The 26261-nt window shown below is 40.8% G+C and overlaps 1 long non-coding RNA gene across 2 annotated transcripts; it reads left to right on the top strand.

The window, feature by feature from the left end:
• The first annotated feature begins 1390 nt into the window (after positions 1-1390).
• LOC148429645 (uncharacterized) lies at positions 1391-4737 on the top strand. 2 transcript variants are annotated; one of them, XR_015867457.1, is made up of 4 exons: positions 1391-1470; positions 1572-1736; positions 3773-3935; positions 4675-4737. It is a non-coding gene; the product is annotated as an uncharacterized LOC148429645 (long non-coding RNA). The 2 variants fall into 2 exon arrangements; XR_015867456.1 differs by lacking the exon at positions 1391-1470 and having other exon boundaries at positions 1481-1736.
• The last annotated feature ends 21524 nt before the right edge of the window (positions 4738-26261 follow it).

Here is a 26261-nt window from a genome sequence, read left to right as displayed (position 1 = left end):
ATGTGAAGATAATGTCATCGTCAGCAAAATAAATCAGGCGAAACTTTGTTATTCTACCAAATAGACAGCAGTAAAACAGGCCCGCCCGGTGTGGCAAGCACAGAAATCTTTCTCTTTTGCAAGGGAATTAACAATAAAGTATGCCATTGCTTCAGTCCAAAATTCAGTTTCAATAAAATACATCTATCCTTTTCTGGGTCCATCTCAAGGCCCAAGCTGAGATTCAATCTTCCAACCGTGAGGTAAACATGTGCAGTTTCTTCCTGAATAGAATAATGTTGCCTAGAGGAGTGGTACCTTCGCACAGATGTTGCTCCACTTCCCAGAGCTGATGTCATGTTGTTGCAAACTAGTTGAGAGGCATCAGCAGCCAAATAAGAGCTTCTAAACATCACAGTTGACTGCATGACTTATGACATATTGTTTTGCCTAACCTACAATAAAGATAAAAGGAGTAGAATGAACTTCAATGCAATTGGAGGCCATTGTTTTCATTTATTTTTAAATTATTTTTCTTCTGTCTTTGTACAAGCAAATCAGAATTTGTTTTTCTTCATTTTAGTTTTGCACTATGCTACAAAATGCCGGGCAGAATTGACACAAGCTAAAAAAGACTAGCAAGAATAGGCAAAGAAGGTCACCAACAAAAATCTAGTTTTATTCATTATTCTGATGTGGAAAATCATACCTGTTTGTTTTGCTCCTCCAAGTGTTAAAGTAGTGGTTGCTTGAAGATTTATAATTATTGTGACATTTCCATTAGCATGTGATTGTGTTTTCCTTTAATATATTGCTAATAAGCTAGCAAATGTATATTTTCATGTTTTTTCATAACATCTTTAAATATTCAACGTTTAATTGTTAGCCTTATAGAAAATTGGGAGTGGCAAATACACAGTTTGCCTTGTAATTGGCATGCTTTTAAAGGTGTGATTCAATATGTTTAGTTGTGTTTTAATTTGAAATTTGCTTAAAGTGTGTTTGAGATAAAAACAGAATATTTTTATATGATGTTGAGGGTTGACACCAGTACACATTATTGTGCCTTGTGTTGACTGTCCCCTTGTCGGAACAGACGTACAGTATATGGAAGGTGTTTTGCTCTATCTTTGAAATGGGCTATGTCTTGGGATTGCATCAGGCTTGTTTGTTCACTGGCATCTGGACGGATTCAATAGCTGTAACGTGTGACGACTCTGTGCAATAGCTCTTCTTTGGAAATGGAGACTGTTTGTATAAAGTGTGTGTGCTTTTCCCTCATTGCACTGCACACATACAAAAATCACGTGAGTCCAGTTTAACAGTTGCAATTTCAGCCCCTCCCCTCCGCGTTTAGCGTGAAACGGAGGCACTTTACAGGAAATGAACTAGGGATCCTACCGAGGTGTGTAAACACGTCACACTCGTAAGCAAATCAAATTGCGGCCAACATGAGGAGTGACATGAGGAGATGAGACCAGTAGGAACCAGGTTTCCAGTCATTGACCACAAACTATTTAATGAATGCATGTTCCTTTCCCGTGCATGCATTCCGGCCCGGGCTGACATTCTCTTCATATTTTTCTGTTTAGTGTGCAGAGACCAGACCGGCAGAGATGGAGCGGCGCTAAGTGATTTGCCAAATATGGGGAGTAGCCCGCAACGTCTGCGGGGCTGACACATTACTGGCATAGCTGAGTTTATCCTTCCACAGGCACATGGACTTTGAGCCATGCTTGGAATCTCCGGGACACAAGGTACATGCTTGGAAGAGGGACTATAACTCTACTCCGCTGTGTCTGAGCAAACATAGAGAAACAAAAAGCACTTTGCTGGCCCGGCATGCAGACAGTTATTGTGACTTGATTTAATTCAAGGATGGACAGAAAGTGTTTCAAAAATATGCCAGGAACCTTTGCATGGTTGCAAAAAATTCCAAATGCAACCATGCAAGTTATTTGCAGCCTTGCAAAGTAAGGGCTTTAAAAGTATTTTGCCTCATGAGACGAATTCAAGAACATATATGAGGGCCAGTAGAAGAACAACTGAACACATATCTGCCTTTGCAACGACAAAGATACTCACCATTAATTTGTATTCACAAGTTAAACCTGTTATCGTAGAATTTTGTAAAAAGTTTGTAAACCACAGGCATCGGGGTACTTCTGGTTGGCAGAAAATGACTGACCTGAAAGGATAACAAAAATGTTTTTTTTTTCTTTTGCTTTGGGTGTTGTGATGCCAGACGTACCCCAAATGATTTCAAATGAATATTCAACAGAACCTCCGGGCAATTGAGGATGACTCACGCAAATGGCATGATAAGACATACCTACAGTTAAATTAAATTTGAGTTATACAGAGAGAACCATTATCATGTTATTGTTTATTTTTTTATTGATTTTCCTTTTGAATAGTTATCAAATTTGTTTCCTATTAGTTCCTCTTAGTTTCCTATTTTCAATCAATTCAAAATATGCCCAATTTTTTCCCATTGTCATATGTCAATTTGGAAAGAGGTTATAAGATGACCAAATGTGTAAAAAGCGAAGCGCTGTGAGTACTTTGCGGGCACACTATACATTACAACACCGCACATTACTTGCATGGATTGAAGCTAAATTAAATATTTTCATCTTGTTTACCTCTCAAGTTTCTTTTCGATTGCACTTGTTTCGCGCGTTAATCACGAGAGTCATGCACTGTTTTCACAATCGCTCTGCTTTGGTCAAATGACATGGAAGAGTTTGTTTACAAGTGGTGTCATTGGAGATCACTCCACCTCCTGCCAACTGAGAGTAGGTTAATAGGATAAGCAAAATATTAGGACCGATTCATCACTATGACCGCTCTTACGTACAAACGGGTAAACCGAAATGGCAAAGAAATAACCACAAAACACATCAACCAAAGTCACCGGTTAATACGGTACATCATAAGAGAGAGTAACAATCAATAAGTAATAGCTAGGCCATTAGTCGATTATATTACACATTTATAAGTTACAAAGGCGTGTTAGAATCATTCAACTCAGGGTAAATGTACAGTATGAGTTCATGTAAAGACAGTTATATCGATAAAAAAAAAATCTAAAATAGACACACTAGAACTGTGCACTTGGACGTGTAGTGTATATCCAACCTAAGACTTGTAGTGTTTTTTCAGCGCCAACCAAAAAACATCAAGGCAGCCAGACCCGTTTTCTTCGAGAGCAAGTCAAGCGAGGAGGGGGGATAAGGAGCTGCTGAGTAAACATGTGACTTCCACACTGCACCTCTTTGCTTACGGCACTCTTGCAGCCGAAACCTCGAAAGAGGTCAAGCAACCCGAAATGCAGAGCAGACAAGGACTGACAGCAAAGTGGAGGGAGCCAGACCGTAAAAAGTGAAGGAAAAGGCAAAAGGGGAGGGCGTGTGAAGGCCATGTTTGCTCGCTGTTTGGCGTCACTCCTGCACAGGTCAGGGTGAGAGGGCAAGTCATCATCAGCATGTTACTTGTACACAGCTGAAATCCTTTATGAACAGGCATCAGGCAAAATGGCAGCATAAGAGCTGTAAAGTCAAAACAGATCAATTTTCGATACATATCTGTGTTTGAATAACATTCTTCAAATGTAAAATGAGTTATGCCGTGTCATTTACACGGCTTAAAATAATCATATATACCGGTACTTCAATGTCGTATGCATCCGTTTTACAGCGTTTGCACAGAAACATTCAAAAATGCACTTTCGTCAAGCGCTGCCTTATTGCCTCTTTGTTGTCAACAAGGCTATGTGCATCATTTTTTCCAGTGGACTACTTTGAAGCATTATGAAAAGGAAAAGACGCCTTGACTTGTGTCCTTCATCCCGGGATGTCAACAGGTCGGGGGAGAAACAGGCAAGGGCAACCTTCCACGCTGTGATCTCACCACAGCTGTCACTTGGGTAAAGAAAGCTTGGGATAATATCCAAAGTAAGATGTTCAGCAAATCATTTGCAAAGACATCCATTTCGAACCAATTGGACGGGTCCGAACCGTGGAAGAGTAACAAGGATGTTTGAACGAATGACGAGGAGGAAAATAAGGACGTTTGGGAGTGAAATGGGAGGAGCTGTTAGCATGTCAGATAGTAATGATGACTTTTAGGGCTTTTTGACAAAGGAATATTCCGTCAAAAAATAAAGCTTTGAAACTTAAAATTATTTTATTGTTGCAACAACATCAGTTTCAGCATTTGTGTCCACGCATACGTTGCCTCGCAGTCTTATCTCGCTCCCGCCTCACCTCGTCACCCCACAACTGTAACGGTGTTATTTGATATACGATGAAGAAATATGTCTAAAGGTACTGTCATTTTGTCACTTAAATAACAAACACCGTCTGTTATAATTGTGCAGCCATTATCGATGTAACCACTAAAGACAATAGCGTTATAATGGCGTTTTTGTAAAATTCCCCCAAATTGAAGTAAAAAAAGCGGGGTCGATTTATTAGTGAGGTCGACTTTTACTCTGAGAATTATGGTACTACAAATGCAGATACAAAAAATAAAGGAGATTTGGAAAGTGAGAACTTAACATAAATGAGAAGATAGAACAGTAATTAGTCATTTTTACATTTCCATTATATATCCTGGAATGAATCTTTTTCTCATATTACCACAACCTGCTTTTTTCCTAATTCTGCGATGTTTTTCCTTGTTCTTTGGAAGGATAAGCCTTAGAAGTGTGGACCACAGCCATCCATTTCTGTGTTTTTGTTCGACAAGCTGGGGAATTGTGACTTTTACGTGCTGCTGCAAAGGAGCTCCTGCTGTAATTTTTTTTTGTGTGAATCTGAGGTGAAACTCCTCAATGGGTGTCAGTACTTCATTTTCCCCATAGATTTTTTTATGTATAACCTTGATCAAACTAGATGTTAAAGGGCTTAATGTGAGCCCCCCCCCCCCTTACTAAATTCAAAACAGAAAAATGTGTGTCATGTGTGTACTTGCATGTGACGGCGCTGACCCCAACACACAAAAGCAAAAGATAAACTCAATGAAAGGAGTTAACGATTACACTGAACACAAACAGAACTTGTTTTCAGGTGTCTTTTCCAAAACACCTTCCTTACACCAGCTCAGGTGTTGCGTAACAGAAACTTGATCTGGCCTGAGTGTCCATCCCGAGTGCGTCGTATCTTATCTCAGCGTGCCTCTACTCTGCTCACAACAACGTTCAATCCAAACAAACAGATCCAAACAGCATCCACTTCCTGCAAGATGCTTGCATCAAAAATGGGAGTTATCCTATATGGACAGATTTTTTTTGTTTTTTTTTACTCTCAACTGACACAATTGGAACATATACAGCGTCAATCCATCATTACTCAGAAACCAGTGAAGCAGGATATTGCTACCATCAAGTGATACATGGGATGCTGCAATTTTCTCATATGCTTTTGTTGTGAAGTGTGAAATACTTGTCAGACAACGACAATTACTCATAACACAATAAGGTGGCAGAGGTGAGTATCGGCTGTTAGTTGTCACACCCCTGGCGCATAACTGCGTCATTCCTTTACAGACTCAGTCCCATCCCAACTCACTTGCGTCTTCCATCTAAGGCGTCCTTCCATCGTTGTTTGTTCCATAGAAAAAAAGTCAAGGGTAGGAGGATTTGTAGCAACATTTTCAACAAAGTTTTAGTGCAACGTGAGCAACATTACACACAGTTGCTTATATCACGACACCAATACGATAATAATGCTAAAGTCTTGATAGTATAAAGGCACTTGCAGGCTATAAATGTCTTGAGAAATACTCAAATGAAAACCAGTGAATTCAATGCGACACGACATCAGATAGAACATGGACACCTTCCGCGTTAGGACCTGTAAGGCCCTCTACACACCAAGCCGACGTCGGAGGTCGTGATGTGCGTCTTCAGCTTGGTATGTCGAAACACCGTTGAAATGTCGGCGTTTGTCGCGGGGCGTCGGAAAAGGGTTTTAAAAGAGCCAGTTCCACTGGTTGAATCAAGTTGACAACAACAACAATCTTCTCTCTGAGTTTCTGTTAACCAGAAGTATTTAGAACAAATTGAACTATTAGTCAGTTCAGTGATCGCTGGTTATGTTATTACTCAAGCTAATGCTAAATGCTATCATGAACAGTTCATCATTACTAAAAAAGTCAGTGAACTCACCACTATCCAAGCTTTTTTGCTCGGTTGCAGTGTTGTGCCAATGTAGTAAAATTTGGATTCCCCTTCTCCTACAACTTTAGCTGACATCTAATCGTTCTTATTTTGATTTGTCAAACGTATCCCCCGCAATGTGCTCACGGACTGGTTGAAACAGTTGCATTGAATGATTATTTTTCAAGTGATATTTTAGATGTCCTACGGTGTGAGGGGTCATTGAACACACCTAGAGTCAAATTTATTTATTTATTTATTTATTTTACAAAACCTTCTTGAGAAAATGGATGGATGGATGTTAATACAACTGAAAATCAAGTGGAATAACATATCTTTCTCAGTGTAAACTTTCAGAAATGTTCATGTTTCCTACATTTTCTAGGCTTCTTGGAAACAGAAGCAGGAAGTAATTCTAGTTTCGGTATCCTGCAAACTTGAATATGAAAGTAAATACAAAGTAATCTAACAAATTCTCGAGTAATTGGTGTGAATGATATGATATGAATTGCTTTGACAGCTGTGTGACTGGCATGCACATAGATCAAACAATTGGCTTTCTGTGTGGCCAAAATAACCAAACCAAAACAAAACAAAAACGCCGCAAAAGATCCTGTATAAAAGTGGGACAAAACAATAGGGCCGGAGAAATCCGCAGAGACTTGAGACAAGGCTCGAAACCGCAATGTCTGGCCACCTTATCAAAGAACTCTCCTGAATAACTCGTTGCCACACATGGGAACGTGTACTTTTCATGTTGCAGCGTTTCATGTTGAAATTCCACAAGTTGAATGTAGACATTTGCATAGTGCGAGATGTGTTTTTCAAGGACTTTGCAGGGAGGGGCTGATGCAATTGCCCCTCTTTCTTGCACTGGCTTTTTTTTTCTTAGCAACACTCCACACTTAACCCAGTAACACACTGAGGGTGCATGGCAACAGGCGCGCAAGTTACCCCCTCCCTCCTTCATGTTCCCCTTCTGCCATCCTCTTTCACTTTACATCCATCTGCATTTCTCCCCTCGATCATGTCAAATACTTTTGGATCCGAACAAGTATTTGCGGGGCTTCGCGTTCTGTGATGAAAAACAAAAATAAGCCCTTTTTGTTTTGGCCGGCGGTTACTTAATCTGTAGCTATGGAAAAGCAGGCAGAGAGGGGAAGGGGGTGCAGTGCTCCCAGGCCCCCGCCAGCAGCCAATGAGAGCGCGGGATTAGGCGTAGGCAGGGATAAACAGGGGCTGTTGCTGCTGGTAACAGAATTGTGATTGGCTCGCTGGCATGCTTGCTCAATGGGATAGGTGTCTCAGCGTATGGGCACTCTGCTGATATTTTCCATGTGTTGATTTGATGTTATGATCTTTAATAACCTTGTTCCCACTCCCACCACCTCATCCTCCCCTCCTTTTGTTGTCATCCACTGAGGAAAAGTTTCTCTCGCCTGCATCCACGCTCCACAACAAAGAACCCGTCATTATGAAGTGCGTACTTTGGTGAACTTTTGTTACCCAAAGTACGCAGAGAATGCTGCGCTGCTGGAGTGAAAACACACACACACACACACACACACGCAAATGTTACCATGTGACGCCAGTGCAAAGGTCACTGGCACCGCTGCACAGTCCGTGACGCACCGGCGTGGTGTTTTCTCAGCCTAACATACGGTACATAAGACCTTAGACATCACATGCTAATTTGCTTTTTAAATGTTTTTTTTTTTCATGTAGTTTCAAAAATATTTGTGTAGCATTTTGCTGAAATGAAGCTGATGTTAACATTAACAATTTTTGCACAGCTTTACTTTTTTTTTTTTACAATCGTATCGTGACTTTGTTTTCATAATATTTTAATAATCTCATAGCATTAAAATTTTATTCTAGCAACATTATGGCTTTTTTCTTCCGACTACAACTTTTTCTTCCAATATCATGAACACATTGTTTTAATTGTATTCTTTTTCTTAAAAGTAACAACCTTTCTATTTTATTAGATTTTTTTTTCCCGGTTCTATTGTTTAGGTAACACTTTCTTCTCTTACCCTTTTCTCATCATATTACACATTTATTTTTGTATCAAGATTTTCTCCTCAGGACAGTATCACATTATTCTTTGTTTGTTATTCTTTCAGGATGATGGTTTTCATCCTCATCATGAATGACTTATCCCCCTAATTTAGTTATCCTTCATCAGAGCTCTGTAAGCCTGAAGCCAGATTTTTTAAATACTTTTGACTCCTCGCGTTACAGGTTGTCTCGCTTTCTCTTATTCGTTCTCATCAAATCCAACTATTTTATTCTGTTCTATTCTGTATTAATGATTTTTAGTACTGTTCTTTTGCACATGTACATGGCCCTTAGGCATAAAGGAAAAAGAGTGAGGTCAGCAGCGAGTGTACTTTACATGTTTCATTCCTTTGTCTTGGTCCGACAAGGTGAGGTCAACAATGTGACGTCCTGAAAGGCACCACAACAACATGTTGCATAGTAGCGGCTGCAGTCTGTTTACCGCCGAGTCAGGTGGAGCTTCCCATGCTGCACATGCTGCTTTTGTTGACACTCGACTCCTTCCTGAAAGAGGAGGCGCTACACACGCCAGGCATTCCAGTTTTGTTTTGGAGACAGTGCCAAGGCGGTGGCCAATGAGAGGGCGGGGATTATGACGTGTGTTTTTGAATTAATCAAACAGTGCTATCTATCCGACCATGTGTTGATGGGCGGAGATGTTTAATCAGCTCACTCAAGGAAGAAAACACACTGTTCTATAATACCGGGATCAAACAAGCACACGCTGCTAAGCCAATTAAAAAATAACAATGTAATCTCTCTTATGAAAAGTGTGTGTGTGTGTCTGTGTGTGTGTTGGACTTTCAGCCTCTTGGAGACAGTCCTGTTTGTGAACTTAGTAGTCATAGTAGTGCATGCACATGTGCTCCTGTGTTATGCTCATACAGCTGTTATTGTTATGGAGGCAGAGTCTGGTGGCTGCTTGTGACACCTGCCTGCGGTTGTTGTTTTTTTCATGACCACCCATTGTAAAATCATTCATAAGAACACTGCGGCTGTAGTGTTTTCTCCCGCGCTGCTTTGGCTAGAACGGAACATTTTGTGCATATTGTCCACTCACCACTCACTTCATTATCTATACTAGTGATTGCAAAATTCTAGGAAGAGTAAAAAAATGTTCCACGGGAAGCCTACAGGACATGAATAACCTGTACACTAGATTAGATAACAGGGAGCTTTCAAAATATAAACGGAGCAACATCTTCGACGAAGGAAATTGATTAAAGTGCTATTGACAGATATTGTAAAAATTCACGCCGCCTCAAGATTGAAAAAAAAAAAATCATTATGCACAGTTAATTACAGCACATTACGACAGAGTTCCAGTTAATTCAAAGTAATGTGTATCTGTACAGTTTGTGTTTCTGCACAATCCTCCAACATCCAATTGTGTAAATGAACTTTACCTGGTGACAATTGCAAAGTTAAATACCGATGCGCTCAGGAGAGCACTGTGATCGCAGACCTCTGTCAAAGGTTAAATGACAAGTGATAACAAAATGACAAGTGATAACAAGATGATGAAATGACATATTTGTGATTGCTGGTTAGGTAACAAGCTACATCCTGGTTGAAGAAGAATTACATAAAATATTACATTTGACTGATTTGGTGGCTTTTTTAGAGTGGAGGGTACATATCATTCACTAAGGACGATAAAATATAGGAACATTACAACTTAAAATTGGCATTTGAAGAGGGTCTTGGGTTGTGTCATTTTTTGCAAATTAACTGACAAATGTGAATCAAACACACGTATGTTAAATTTATATCTGAAAAACTGAGCATTATCATACATGTAGAATTTTTTACAGTGTGCAATGACATGACATCGTGCATAGTGCAGATGTCCCCAACATTATGGCAGGTAAACATTGTTTTGCAAATGTATAAGACCGCACTTTGCATGTGTGCCTGTGTACCGCACAAGACGCACTTGCACCGAATCAGTTTGGCAGCCCAGTTTCAGTCTTTGTTTTCTCTCTGAAACGGCTACGTGGCAGGAGAGAGTTAATTTAATCAAGGATTTCTTTTTTCTTCTTTGACCATCCCCACTGAGCATGTGAGGACAATCCCATTTGCTTCATCACCAGGTTGACACCGCACCTCTCAAAGGCAACATTTTCACTAAAGTTCAATGAATAGTATCGCAACATATTTGGGAAAGACCACATATTTTTGATTGTTGTTTCTTATAAAAGGCTTTCATACTTTTCATACTTTCATACAATTTGAGCCCTTGCTTGATCCTTCCGTTCCTCTGACCAGTCAGCACGTTTCCTGAGATCTCATCATATCTATGATTATCAACACAAATTTAGCATTATGCCTCAGTACAACGTGGCTAAAGTGTCAAGAGAGAAGACTCACCCATGCACAGGGAGTAATGTTCTCTTTGTATGTCCATCGTGTATCACGCAGCTGTTTATCACGTGTCTGTTTTGTTGCGCTGGTGTTTACATGCAGACAATAACACTTTCAAAACCCAAATAATGGCAATATTCAGTTTTACAAAGCCACTTCATTTGCACAAAAACATAGTCATGTGCCACATTGTGATGGCCACGTTTCAGCACATTTTGCAGACGACTCGTTCAGTTTACTTTCTATTTGAAGAAACTTTGAGAAAGTTGTTGTAAACAAAACACTACTTGTCTCATTTATAAAGCTTTATGATACATGAGCAGTAAAGATTGGATAGTTAGAAACTTAATCAAAACATCCAAACACATTCTATGTCAACCGGTGTCTGTGTCGGGATTGTGTTTGATTAATGTTCCACTGCAATCAAATCTCTTGTGTAAGATCTTATACTGAATGTGGCATAAAACAAAGAAGGATTGAGCCAACTATCGCATCCCTCTGGGTTTCTTTAGCTCAACCCAGCAACTGCAGCCTGCGTGCACTCCGAAATAAAAACATTAGAGTCTTTGTCCGTGTGCATGAATGAGCCGATGGTCATTGTTTGGACTTTATTAAATAATCCTTCCCAGTACAGTAGCTTACACTGTGCGCAAAGCAATGTGTGGGAGGCCAGTCCAATGCTGACGGCCTCACTGTGGATGACTTTTGTATGTCTAACCTAGCGGCAGCACTCATTGACGTCTGACTCTGAACACGAAGGGACGACAAAGACGCACTTTGTTGCTTTTGTGGGCGTTGGAGCGTGGCTCTTTGGCTGCGTATCCGTGCGTGTGTGCGTTGGTTGGTAGGTGTTTGCAGGCAGTGATGACAGCTTACTTGCTTTCTCCCACTCCCTCTCTCGCACCGCCTCTCCACCACCTCCCCGTTAGGGTAGGTGCATATGAGTCTATTTGCGGGCTGTGTTCGTGTGTGGTGTGTGAGCCGCAAATTCTTTCTACTACGTCCTTTCAACTCCCTCCACGACAGACATGAGTCGCCTCTCATTCAAATCCAATCGTCTTTGTTGGCAAAAGAGTCACTGGATGCCTCTTCAAACACACAAACACACACACACATCCCTGAGGGCTTGTTTCCTTTTGATGCGGGTCTTACTCAGCCATACACAAGCGCAGCAGGTGTGTGGCGGCCGTCAGGTGTGCGTGAATGTGTCATCAGCCATATGGTCCCTTTAGCTGAAAACTACACACCTAGCCCACCTCGCACGCGCCCACTCAAACCACACCGACATGTACACTTTCACCCAAGCAGCTGCAATCTTAGGAAAACATAACTGCGAATGTCAGCCAATTGGGAGCCAGAAAGGAGTTCGAGCCAGTAGCAGTAGAAAGAAAGCGAAGCGATCGGATATAAGAGATAAACCAATCAAAACGTAGTGATAGGATGAATTGTTGTTTTTTTACAAGTTGATAATACGAGACTTTTTGAACTTAGTGGCGCAGAGCTGGATAAGAGTGGTCAGAAATGAGGCTTGTGACAAAAGGTATTTGGTTTGATTTCCCCCATTGTAGGAAATGGGCAAGGCAGCGGGATCAACAAAAACACACTAGTCTTGCATTCCCTGGTCGTCGTTCCCTTTCTACTCTGGATCTCCTGTAGAAGTACCTGTAAACTGTATTTTCCACATTTAACTATTCAGTCCTTGTCCTTTCCCCCATTAATCCATCCATTTGTCTGAAGTATTCAGGTTTTGGCCACTCTTATGAAATCCAAGCCATTCATTTTCACTATGCGTTTAAATAATTAAATATTATGCCCCAGTGTCATTTTTAGGGAACAAATCTTGCACTTTCTTTAAAATGTGCATGTTGTATAAATACTGATTAGTAGTGTTGCAGTGGTTAAAATTGTTTTTCATCTCGAGACCGTGTGCAATTTTTAAGATCCACCGTCTTGTCTTGGAATGAAAGCATTTTACTCAGTCTTGTCTCGTTCTCAGACAGTGGGGACTCAAGAACGGGGTTGGTCAAGAACGTTACTACTGCTGCTGTGATCAGGGACAAACGACATCATTTAAAGACTTGAGACAACAAATTTGCATAGATTGGAGATTTGATTCATTGTACTCTTTCAAAATTTTGCTTTTCTTGGAGGCTCAACGAGAAATAAAAAATACTGGTCATTTTTTTTTTTTATTTTTGAATGGGTTGATTTCTTTTTGATTTATCCTGTTTTGGTCTTGTCTTGGTCTCAAACTCCAAATGTCCAGGTCTTGTCTCGGTTTCAACATTTAGAAGTCTTGATCTTGTCTTGGTCTGGATACTCTTTAGTCTTGATCACGTCTTGGCCTTGGTTGGTGTGGTCTTGACTACACCATAAGGGATACAGTACTCAATTACTTTACATCAAGATATACAATATTGACTGTACACTACTGTATTCCCAATTTACAGCAAGCTAATTCTTTGTATCGTTTTCTGAACCTATCTATAGACATGTAATCAAATTGGAAACTAAAATGTCATGATTACAATGGTACTAATTCAGCGAGCACTATCCCAGGCCATGACAATCACATTAGAAACTAGTATGTCGAGACGATTAGTTGTGTTTTGACCAAATACCAAAAAGCTCTCTGCTATGGCATCCAGATCGTGTACTCAACCGACGCCACCATCAAACGACATCCAATTGTGCCTCACCATCTTTGGGTTTTCGCCTTGTGGATAATCATCCAACTTGTTACACCACATTCATTTCACCCATCTTGTGACACTACATTTATCAATGACCACAGTGAAGAAGCACCTTCAGCCCAGATCTGAGCTCAGATCCAGAGGTGAAAAAGCTGTGCACAGACCAAGAGACTTTGTGTGGTCTGTTGTCCCCATACACACGTTTGAGTTTTATCCTAAGCTAACAATCTGTTGGTTCAAGGGTCATATTCAAGCACCACACCAAGAGACTTTGTAAAAAAACGGATTCAGGTTCTGAGAGTCATCAACGAAATTAATAGAATTGTCCTTCGATGTTCAACGGTGAATTTCGCCATTCACAGCAAACTAAGTGATCATCCCTTTGAGCTTCTTTTGCAAGCCTCTTTGGATTCCTGTAAACCTGTCAGTGCGTTGATGCCAGGTCACCGGGCTGAACCCTCGGACTGCACGGACAATAAAGCAGAGAGGCGTGTCATCGGCACACGTGCTGCCAACTGTTGCCGGGACACAAAGCCGACATAAAAACCACTTTAGTGAGTGTGAAGCCCTGCCAAACCTCAAGCCACCGCCGCCAACCCCCCTTACACAGTCAACCACTCCCCTGCTGCCTTCCTTTGACTGCGGCACACTCCAAAATCATGAGCCTCACACACGCCCATAACCAGGACTTCATTGTTCTAAATGAATGAGTAGAGGGGCGCGAGTGTATGCATGAGGAGGGCTCGAGTTTGCAAGGACAGCTGGTTCTGTGGCTCCATCAGTAGCAGCTGCCCCAGCCTCAAGCCCCAGGGTGGAACCGTGCAGATTAGAGGACGGCAGGGGTGGGGTGCAGTGTCTGTGTGTGTTTTTAAATGCAAGTGTGGCCATACACTTAATGCTCAACAGAATGCTGAAGAAACCTTCTTTGTCTTCATCCTCTGGGCTTCTTCCTTGCACAACTTTTTTTTTTTTACTCCCACCAACATGACAAATCTTTTTGTAAATGTTCCCAAATGAGACAAGAACGAATGGTTGGGAGACAGCAGGATGGAGGTAGTAACAAACATGAAGAGTTGTGGGTCTCTGCTGGGAGCTGTCAAGGCCAACCGTGGTGGCTTAGCGGCAGCTGTTGTGCCTGCCTATAGGATATCAGAGCCAAACAGGACAAGGACTGCAATGAAGACTTACAGGGGGGTTCACTTCTCCACTGTGCATGCAGAGGCAAAGACCACTTTGGATTTGTGCCGAGGAATATAAAACATGCCGTATATCCACCAATTTATCTGATCTAATTAGATCCAGTAAAACTTGCCGACGAGCAAGCCATGGTACCTGCACTGCACCAAACAGCTCTCCTCGCAGTTAATGTATTTCCATTGGCAGAACAAATGAATGATCATCAGTGCTCCACCCACATTAGATATTGTCAGCAAACACCTTCACCCATCTCTCGAAAACACTCGCCTTCAATTGGGCCTCATTTGGGTGAATTCCCTCATATTACTGTCAAAATCCAAGGCCTGGGAGTAGCCCAAATGGGCTCCTTCTAACAAAAATGGCTGACTTCCTATTCAAGTATGGGTACTTGAGCCCATCCTGTTATGATACACCCAACCTTGATCGAAAAACCTTTCGGTAATCCATCAATTGTCGGTTAATTGATCAATCGTTTCAGCTCTACAGAAAAAGCAAAGAATGTCAGGCAGGATTACAGTGCTCCGCTTCAATCCTGTGCCTGATTTCATTGTGCAGATGCAAAAATAAAAAGGGCCTTTATGGTGAAAGGATAAGAAGACTTTCTCTGCAAAATATCTTTTACAGCTGTTTTTATGCAGCAGCTCTTATAATGGCTCTAATTCAGCTGTTGACAAAGATAAGCCATTCTGAGGACAACAACAACACTTTTTCAGTCAGATTTTGAGAAACTACTAGGCCCATTATATATAGAGAAGCGGTTTCCCTTGAAACAGCGTGACAAATGCACTGAGATGAATGCTAAGGGCCTTAAATGACTTGTCGTATTACAGTCACACCAGTTAAGCACATCATGAGCTATATATGGAGAGAGGGCAAATGAGGTAAAAGATCACATACAGATCAAGCGTTTCTTGTTTGCATTTTTTTAAACAAACATCAAACACGAGTGACTTGGGGTGACTACTTATTTCTATCCTTATTTACCCCCTCCGTTGCAAACCCACTGACCCTTGTTGCCAAGGCAACACGTCTGTCTGATCCAGAGTGACAGCTCTATTCAAGTTGTCATTGTTGAGCAACGGGCGACGTTTAATTGGGTCGGGGGATGCCCCAGTAATTAGATTGACGGTTGACTAGATTAGAGAGTCTTTGACAGCGCTTTGTCTTGCTCACGTAAGAAATTATGTTTGTTTGTGTAACGAAGACAAAAGACCACATGTTGGGAAATGATGTCCTCACATGGCTACCTGAGATCAGAATGGCAGCCTGTGAATGAATGCTTTTGACACAGTGATCATAGTTATGGCCCTTCACTCACTCAATAGTACGATAGCTTAGAGAGCAATTGACCAATCGCATAAAAGGAGATCAGCTTCAAATTATAGTTAGTTATATTTCCATCTGTCCAGCCATTTTTCATCATTCAACCATTCTCTGTGTTCAATAAATTAAATCAATCATACATTTTGATTGCATTATCAGTGTATCGTGGCAGCATGATAATTAGTTGATTAATCAAATACGAATCAGTTTTCAAAGTAATGTAAACTATTTTGATTTTTGAATAATCAGTAGCAGGATTCCAGACTAACTTTTTGCACTTTCCAGAGCAAAATGACACTTAAGTGGCTCGGTGGAGCAGTGGTTGGTACGTCCGCCTCACAGTTCACTGACCTGAGTTCCGGCCTTCCTGTGTGGAGTTTGCATGTTCTCGCCAAGCCCACACGGGTTCTTTCCGGGCAGTATTGAACTTACTAAGTAGTCCTCAGGTGTGATTGGGTGCGTGAATGGTTGTTCATCTCTATGTGCAGTGCAATTGGCTGGCAGCCAGTTCAGGGTGTCCACCGCCTACTGCCCTAACTCAGCTGGGATAGGCACCAGCAAGCCTGCCGTTCTTGTGACGAAAAGCAGCTCTAGAAAATGATTTTGACGCTTTTTGTTACCACTGATTTAATAATGAATAAATATGACAAAAACATATTGAAAACACACATAAAATATTTGCACTCATCATTGTAGATCTGCACAGTGTCTTGTCATTTGAAAATAAAATCCATCCTTCTTTCTTTCCTCAAGAAGACTTTAAAGGCGCTGTTGAGCAATTTACCTCTGCGTTTAAGATCCATCAGCAACTATTTTTCGTTGGACCTGGAGGCTAATACAGAAAGCCAAATCAATTGTTATTAGTTTTAAAATGCTTCAGTGCAGAGAATGAGCGTTCAACAAGTCTCCTCACATGTTTTTGAAAGTACTGAAGCTTTTGATTGCCCAGCCAATATTTGGTGTCCGGTTGCTGCTTTCGTGAAACAATTCAAGTTGACAAACCCAGTTTGACTTCAAACACCAAACTGATCAGACGCAAACAAATAGCATTCCCGCCAATATAATTTGCAGCGTTTTCAGCTTTTATCTCCGGGTACCTTTCATAGTTGCATCATGAAAAATGACGGACAAAACCTTTTCCCTGCTGGGAAAAACTGCTCGCAATATCCGAGTGGTTGGAAGGTCCGTCGTTAAATTGATGTGCCAAGTACTGTATATCTGCAAACAGATTCGCCTCTTCTTGTCCTACTGCCATTGTGGGTTAAAAAAACAAACAAATAATGTGTCTTAGCAAACAAATCTCCTTGTTCCAATTTACGGCATTTTGTGGTAGAATGACACTGTCGGAAGAGCTTATACAATCACAGTACACGTTCGTGTAAATTACTACGTAGGGCAGAGTAGCTTCCCCTGAAGTCACAGTCTCCCTAAATGATTGGGTGGAGCACTGTTAACTGAATGGGCCCATTCACTTAAAGTGGACAGGGGTTTCTCTTTTCATTCTGAAGGCTCTTTAAAATATATAGCACTGACATAAAGAGAAGAGACTGGGGAGAATAATTTTATTCACAATTGTTTATGAATAGATTTGCTGACCTCAGGGCACCAATGACAACGTTTATTTGTACAACACAAGACATACAGTAATGACCAAAAATATTGGCACCCTTGCACATAAAGACCCAGAGTCCAGAAACATTGCTTTTAAATCCTAACTTAATATTTCATTTTAAAAGCTAGATTATAGGGAAATGGTATGGACAATATTATTGATACCCTTTTAGAGTTGCAAAAATATAAATGAATTTCAAGCCTCACCTTGAACTCCACTGTGGTGAGTTTACAGGTGATAGCAATCTGTTTAAATGGAGCACACCCCTCATTCTGCTGTTGTGTGTCACTGCTTGACTCATATTGAGCATGGACAAAAGAAAGAAAAGCAGAGAGTTGTTTGTGAAGGTCAGAAAGAAGATTACAGCAAAGCATAGACAGTCTCAAGATGGCAAGTCCATCTCCAAAGAGCTTAATGTTCCTGTGTCCACTGTGCAAAATGTTATGAAGAAGTTTAACGCTCATGGTACCGTAGCCAATCCCCTCGCAAGAGGCCGCAAAAGACGTATGGACCAAAAATTGCAGCGAAGGGTTTTTCAAATGGTGACAGAAGAACCTTGGACAACTGCAAAACAGATTCAAGTTGACCTTCAGACACAAGGTACAATTATTTCTAAGTACACCATCCGTCACCAACTCAATGAAAGAGGGCTCAATGGTAGGAGACCCAGGACGAAGAATCTACTGAAAGACAGACACAGGAAAGCTGTGCTAGGGTTTGCCAGAACATACAAGAACAAGCCAAAATCCTTATGGGAAAATGTCCTGTGGACAGATGAGACCAAATTGGAGCTTTTTGGTGAATCACTAAGACTTTGTGTTTACAGGAAAAGAATGAAGTCTTCAAGCAAAAGAACACTCTCCCGACAGTCAACCATGGAGGAGGTTCACTAATGTATTGCGGTTATTTGGCAGCCTCTGGTACTGGGTGCCACGAATGTGTGTGTGGCATTATGAAATCTGGCCATTGCCAAGGTATTTCAGATACAAAAGTTTCACCAAGTGTCAAGAAGCTGGGTCTTGGTCTAACATAAGCACACATCACGAAGCACCCAGGAATGGTTCAACAGAAAATGCGTGACTGTTCTAAAGTGGTTAGAAATGAGTCCGGATCTCAATCCTATTGAACACCTGTGGAGTGGAAGGATCGGGATCTGAAAATGGCCGTTGGAAGAAGGCACACTTCTAATTTGGGTCAACTGGAGAAGTTTGCAAAAGAAGGGTGGCCAAACTGCCCCTAGAGAGGTGTAAGCATCTCTTTCAAACCTAAAGATAGGAAGCGTTTGACAGCAGTCATTTTGGCCAAAGGCTATGGTACCAAATATTTAATTCAGGCATCAATAATTTGATGCCTGAATTCCATATAATAATGAAGAATTATGTTCTGATTCAAAAACAACATTTCTGTACAATTACTTTAATAAAGAATTTGATACACCAAATACTTTTGTCAATTTCAACTCATTTTACAGATATTTGGAGTTGTTGGGTATTTATGTGTATGGTTATCAATATCTTCGGCCTTGGCTGAAATGTATTATAAATGACAATGCTGAAAGTGCCTTTCTGATCCTAAATTAAAATTTGGCTGAAAATTTTCGACCCTTTTGAAATGCACCGGTTTTGTCTGTAGCTGAGGACATAAGCAGTAAATCTTGCACCACATTTGAGTGTGCGTAAAGCCACGGCACATCTTAGAGCCACTTTTCATGGAAAAATATGTTCAGCTGAGGTTGTTGTCATGAGTAAAAAGTCGGAAGGGTATGCAAATTCCGAAGTGAAGCACGCGACGTTACGCATCAGTGAGTTGTATCGTACATGGCTACCTGCATAGTTATGTGCATACCTGTAAAGAGAATAGAATAGAAATGATAGTTTCACAGAAATGCAATTGGTGTCATTAATTATTGAGTTTTTGACTCTCCCCCACAGTATTTAAGTTTCAACATACCTGCATATTTTTTTTGCTAACCACACAAGAGAAAAAGATCACCTTGTCATTCAGTGCCAAGTGAAACATGACTATGAGTGTTTGACCACTTAATTAAAACAGTCAGTGTTCATGTTTTTCATATAAGACTAATGGTTATTTTTCTCAAATGTTACCTTCTCAAGCTTTTATCCACCGATCTCATCATATACAGTGATGGCGTAACGCAAATAATTAGCATCAGTGCTGTTGTCGACCGCAGTTCGTCGACCTGTATTTGACTCCTGTGACAACATGAGCGAGCCCAATGCAACATTAAAACTTGCAAACATATTGTACAAATACTCAACTCAATGGAACTGTCATTCTGGAGAGTCTTAACTGTAACTGTCACCACGCCTGAACTGTAAACTCGGTATTCGCCTTGAGACCTAAGTACTTGCATATGCCCTATATTAGATGTCAGTTTTCCCCCCGAAAGCTAAAGTGCGTCCCCCCCAGTGCAAACACAATTTTATGTCCCTATAACATTTGTAGCCAATGCACACACACACACGGAGACGCACACCTGTTGACATCAAATAGCACGCACACACTTCTTCTGCTGTGTTCGCAAACACGCGCACATATGGATTCTTGCTCGTGCATCAACAAAGACTGCACTTTTTTGCTACAGCCATCTTGACTTTTACTGTTTGCACTCAAAACAAGACATTCTGCCGCTGGGTTGATAACAATCTGTCGCTTTGCTATCGAGACAACGTTGTCTACCCGTCGAAACCTGGCTCGCCATCTATCATCTTTGTCGTCAAGCCAATCTAACCACAATAGCCTTGATTTTACCAGATGACTATGAAGAGCGTATCCTCAATAATTGCAGCTAACAGGGTGTAGAACCTGTCTTTCCTGTTGAACATTTTATCTGTCGCCATCCATCTCATTTGTCTGCTCCTGGCGCCTCATTTAATCCGCATGATTCACTCCACTGTCTCCTAGCATGCAATTCATTACAACAACACGGGAAGAGGCACATTTGTCATCATTCTTTAGAGTACGGCTTATGTGCATAAATATGTAAACAAGGGGTCATGTTACTCTTTCATCTGACGCTGTGTTTCTTTGACAAAATTTCCCTGATTGACAATGGGGAAAATGGCAGCAGGTGAGCGAGTGGTTACCATTTCTGCCTCACACTTCCCACGTTTGTGTTTGAATTTTGTCTCTGGCCTTCCTGTGTGGAGTTTGTATATTCCCCCTTGCTTGCGTGGGTTTTCTTGAGGTAAACCTAAGGCTTTCTCACAGATTCCTAAAACATATGCATGGGAGGTTCATTGAAAACTCCAAATGGTCCCAAGGTAATGAATATGAGTGTGAATTATTGTTTGTCTATGTTTGACCTGTGATTGGCTGCTGACCAAGGCTGTACATATCAAGCCAAGTATCAATATACTTATTACTAAAGTCGACATTGACACCAAAGGGTTTGTATAAATCATTGGTGTCAAAATCCAGTCCTCGAGGGCCGCTGTCCTGTATTTTATTTTATTTTTTCTCAACACACCTGATTCAAATGATTAGATCATTAGACAGCTCAGCAGGAGCTTAAAAATGATCCTAGTCTTTTCACACAGGTGGGTTTTCAGAGAGAAGGTTGGAAAACACGCGGGACACCGGCTCACAACAGGCTTGAAATACCATGACTGAACGTAGTTGGAATCGGCATCAGTATCAGCGATACTTTGCTTGGTATCAATTGATACCAAAATTATCGCATAGCTTACTGGTGACCAATCCTTGGTATACACCACCTCTCATCCTAAATCAGCTGACAGGCTGCAGCTCTGCTGCGGCACAAATATATAGCTAAGTGATGTGTGTCACAAAAGACATTTCAAATCCAAATGATGAAGTCTGTGTTTGGCCTTTAAATATGAGACAGATCCCAATAAACACATTTTCAAACAAACCATTTGCCGTTTTCTTCATTCAGTGGATAAAAGGGGCAATCGTTGTGTACTTACACGTTTCTCTTAGTTCCACTCTTGATCCTCCTGCAAAGTTCTCGAACAATTTAAATTTTGCGACTCAAATTCTGTGAAATGGCATCAAATTGTGGTCGGCATCTTTGATGAAATCCAACACTTTATCTGTTTTATTGGGTAAACGCACAGCTCAGCCTCCGGCTGGCACGTGCACATAAAGATGCACAAGTTAACATTAGCTCCAGGCAGCATGAGTATTGTCATAAAATTGCTCTGGCAAAGACAGGTGCATGAGAGTGTGTGTGTCTTGGGTGCAAACACTGAGCAGCAGGCCCAGATGTGCAGCTCGTGAATGTTTTACGATCAAAATAGAGCTGTGTTTCATCTCCACTGTGCAAACAAACGGTGAGGCGTTATCTCACTGATCGTCAGTGTTGGGAATAGACCGGAGTCTCGAATAACACTGAGTAAACTAAACATCAAACTGTTGTCATCATCGAACCTTTATTACCTGTGCAGATGACAGTTTAACGCTTGTGCAGTAGTTTGTGTCATTTTCTTCCATATCATTCTCAATCCATGACACACTCCTGGTAGTGTGATAAATAAGTGATCATGCCATGTTGAACTTTGACATGTCACCACCTGGGTGAAGTTTCAGCTCACTACCGTCTTTAAATTCTTTCCCCTTGAGGTGAAATGCCTTTGATGTAAAGATCATAAGATTGGACAAAATACCGCACATGGGATGAGTAACAAATGAAAAGCTATCCACTTTTACTATTTAGTGACTAAATAGTAAAAAAATCAACACGGTAAAAAAAAGGTAAAAACTACCAACCTTTTGCTTTGCTTCCCTGTTTCTCTGCTCTCTGTTGGACATGGACTGAAAATTGTGTGAACTTCATGAGCTACCTACTAAATATCCCAGCATGTGCCATTAGTCTGCATTTGTGGTGAAAATCTTTAAAAGAACTTCAGACTTCACACTTCATTCCAGATGCCCTTGTGGAAACTATTCAAGTAACGGAATGATGACATGAGGTCAATTAGAAAACAAGCGCTCGCAGAAGGTCGGTCTTATTGACCAGACAAAACCAGACAAAAGTTGTTTTTTTAAATAACAGCATCCTGTCTTCTGGAAATATATTTTTTGTAAGAATAAGATTTTCCAGACTGTCTGGAAATGTTTCTGTCATATTTGTTAGGTTTAGAAACTTAGAGTAGCTCACCACAAACGCACTACTTTATTGGCAAAGCACAAGCACATACAAAAACTTTGCAACATTCGACAGCGTCTGCTTAACCTCAAAGAGTGACCGCTCGCAGCTGACTCAGGGTGAGCGGTCTGTTTGTTCTTGCCCTATCTAAGGCACTCGTGGTATTTCTCAGGTGGGCTTCACGCGAAAATGCGAAGCTACGACACACTCTCGCACCCAAGTAACAGGACACTCAACCTATCCAGACTGTTTCGGTGCAAGCTGAAAGCTAAGCCTCACACTTGCATGTGACATGAGGCTGCCACTGACTCATAACCCAGGGGGAGCATTCCAGGGCTCATTTGTCTTTACACAGGTCAACAAGCAAAGGCTTCGGGGAAAAAGGCGAGTACAACCATTAGCTTCTTGTTGCTGGATGGGGATAAGTACTGGACCCAGCTTCAATAGGTTGATTAAGGTAACCCGTTTAGTTTTACCCCTTTCTAACAATCAAACCTATTAAAACATGCAACCTGCAACGTGTACAACCAAAACATATTCTGTGGATTGAACACCCTCCTATTTACAGTCCAACGTAAATTCACCTATTTTCTGTGTTTTTTCCCCCCCTATTCCCCTTTATTTGTTCTACTCATTTTGTTAATTTTGTTCTTGTGTCAAGCAACGAAAGCAATCCTTTGCTGCATCATGGTGCCAGTGAACTAATGTAGAAGGGAAGTACGTTGAGGAGCTCCAGTTTAGATGAAAGCAGTGCTTTGCCATCATCCTGTGGCATCTATGGGCAATTATGAAGCTTTTTGGTGGCACTAATTACACGGTGATTTCAGCTATCCACAACAGGGCTCTGCCCATATTTCCTGCGACTAACGAGAGAATACTGTAAATACGTCTAATACAATTCCTCCTATATTATTGGCTAAATCCCTACATACTATAATGTAAAATATAATGTAGCTGTAGAGGTTATCTGTAATTAGCATAGATGTTATGTAATGAAATACCCATGTACAATGGCTATTTAGTTTGGATGCGGGGATTTGTCCATTGGATGTGTATGAGCGTAATGAGCTACATTTAGAAGGGCAAATCCATATTTCCAGTTACGGCGGTGAGAGTAATATAAAAGTAATGCAATAGTAGTGTGATGCATTACATTTCAAATACAGTACTGTTGTAACTAATTACTTTGAAATGACAGTAATAAGTAGTACATAATGCATTACAGTTTTGAAGTTGCATTCAACAAATGAAGGCGTATGTTTACTCTGCTCTCAATGAATACAGTCTGCCTTGTAATGACTACACATCTTCCTGTAAACTTTAGGCACTACGTGTTGCTACACTGAAGTGTTGCAACTCCAGATTCAGACTTGCAGAAGTATCAAAAAGGTTTAACACACACAGAAGCATTTGAATGTGTGCAACGGGACTATTAGTTATGTAGTAAAGTGCCCGTATCCAGTATAAATCTATTTAGAATATGCTCAACAATCTGACGATGACGATAAGTACATCTGGGAGAAAGAACAAAGAAATGTGTGCATTTGTGTTTGCCAGGAAAGCCTTCGTGAGTTCTAGTGAGGCCTCGTGGAGGAAAGTCTGGAAAGTCCGGGCTGACTCAACGCGCCGTCACCCTCACAGAATGCAGAGAGCCAACACAGACGACGAGCAACAACGGCAGACAGGCAGACAGCACAGGCGCGCTGTCTGAAAACGCAGCTGAGATATTATTAGACGCGTTGATGTTTTCTGGCTGCTTTCACCTTGCAGGCAGCTGCCCCTAACCCCCCTCCTCTGTGAAACGTTTGAAGACTGAAAGATGGCGAAAAGGGATCTGAAGATCAGTCCCTTTTGATCATGAGCTTGAGCATTGTGTTCTTTGTTCCAGAGATGAGTGAGTTAAAAGAACCATCAGAGATTTGGCGGTAGAATACAATGCTTTTATGCGCAATACGACTTTGTCCCGAAGTCGTGTTTGGCTACAGATTAATTGAGGGACGTGCGCTGTAGAAGATCTTCACAGGATGACTACACAACAAAGAGATAAGAGATAATCCTTGATCAAGTGATGCTTTTAGTGAAGGATTAATCATATTAGAAGGGAAGATAAGACTCACGTCGCTGAATAACCAATAGAATTCTACACAGACTGCAAAACTGTAAAAACAATCCCGTTCTCACAGATCCACAAAAATAGCCATCCCTTGAATAACTTTCCTATACCCGTACATCATAAAGGCTTGGATTTTGCTGTACTTCACCATGGCGTTCATATGCAGACTTGCCCATTGTTTTTACTGTTTAGATAATTGCACTATAGTCCATAAATGCTTGCATATTCATGCTCAAAAATGTAGAAAGGCTAAGTTTCGTCCAAAGTGATAAAAAATATTTTTTGTCACGACAGTGACAATGAACCTCTGAACGAAAGATGGGTTTTCTATTGCGTCCATTTCTTAGCCCAAACTCTTGTCTGAGGATCAAGGACAACATTTGTAACTCTTAGACATATACAATATTGACATAATGTTCAAAAACCTCCAGACTGAGGCTACTTTTCAAATGTTGTGGCACATTTTGTGTGAACGACTCCTTGTACTGTAATTGCTAAGAAACCAGTTTTAAAGGCAGTGAGTACAAAATCTGCAGGATGTTTAGGATTGGGTTTGACAGAATACAGTGGTGCGAGGAGATACAAATGTAATTTCAAAGTCAAAGTCAAAGTCAAGTTTATTGTCAATTTCTTCACATGTGCTTAACATACAAAGGAATTGAAATTGCGTTTCTCACTATCCTCTGCGTTTTACATGAACAATAACAAAGTGCAGGTGCGCAAGACGAGACAAACCTAAAAGCTAGATACTTATCTATAGTGATGTAAAGTGCAGTATGTTTGATCTACTTTGCCTAGTGTTGCTAAACTAACAACTAAAACTAAAAAAAAAATACGAAAAACCAGGTATGGCAAGAGTACCCCAAGACAAGACATAGGTAGCAGCATATGACAGGACAATCCAACAGTACGAGACAAAGCAGGACATCTCTGGCTGTGGTTGTCCCAGCTGTGTGCATTTGAGGTAGTTGTTATAGTTCTAAGTGTAATCGCTAGTGCAATAGAAGTACAATTTTAAATAAACATGGCAGCAGCAAGTCTGTGCAAAATTTGCAAGTGCATGAGTAAAGTTTGAGTTTGTAATGTAAATGTAATTTGCTCCATAACATAACTAAACTCATGTCTCGAAAATCCAGTATATCCGGTCACTCGTACATCAAAGGAGCACATTCATTGATTTTTATTCTTGTTCTAATATTTGTGTTTCACTGTACGTTAGAGCAAGCGCATTGTTGGATGGGTTCAAATGAATTCCAAATCAAACACACATTCAAATGTGTGCTTTCTTCGCCTGAGTATGCGAGGTTTTTGACAAAACCGACTTTTGTTTTGCAACAAAATGCTCTGATATTATTCACTGCAAAGGGAATCTCTTTTGACATACTGTAACAAATCAATAGATTTATAATCAAAGTAACATTTTTTCCTGTGGCAGTTTAGCTCAGCGAGAGCATTGTTCAGCATTCACATTTAATTTGTTTGGGAAATGCATTTTTTCTTTTTAAACTTTAGCCAGAAAGTCGTCACTTCAAGGCTTCAAGAGTAATACACAGCGTTCCCGATGTTTTGTCAGCTGTGACACAGCATGTAAGAACATTAAAAACTCATTGAAGTGGTCTTTTTAC

The sequence above is a fragment of the Hippichthys cyanospilos genome, chromosome 1 (genome assembly GCF_059441005.1).
Source record: "Hippichthys cyanospilos isolate Australia breed blue-spotted pipefish chromosome 1, RoL_Hcya_1.0, whole genome shotgun sequence".
NCBI lineage: Eukaryota > Metazoa > Chordata > Actinopteri > Syngnathiformes > Syngnathidae > Hippichthys > Hippichthys cyanospilos.
Note: the sequence above shows the minus strand (reverse complement) of the source record. Positions and strands in the feature narration are given on the sequence as shown.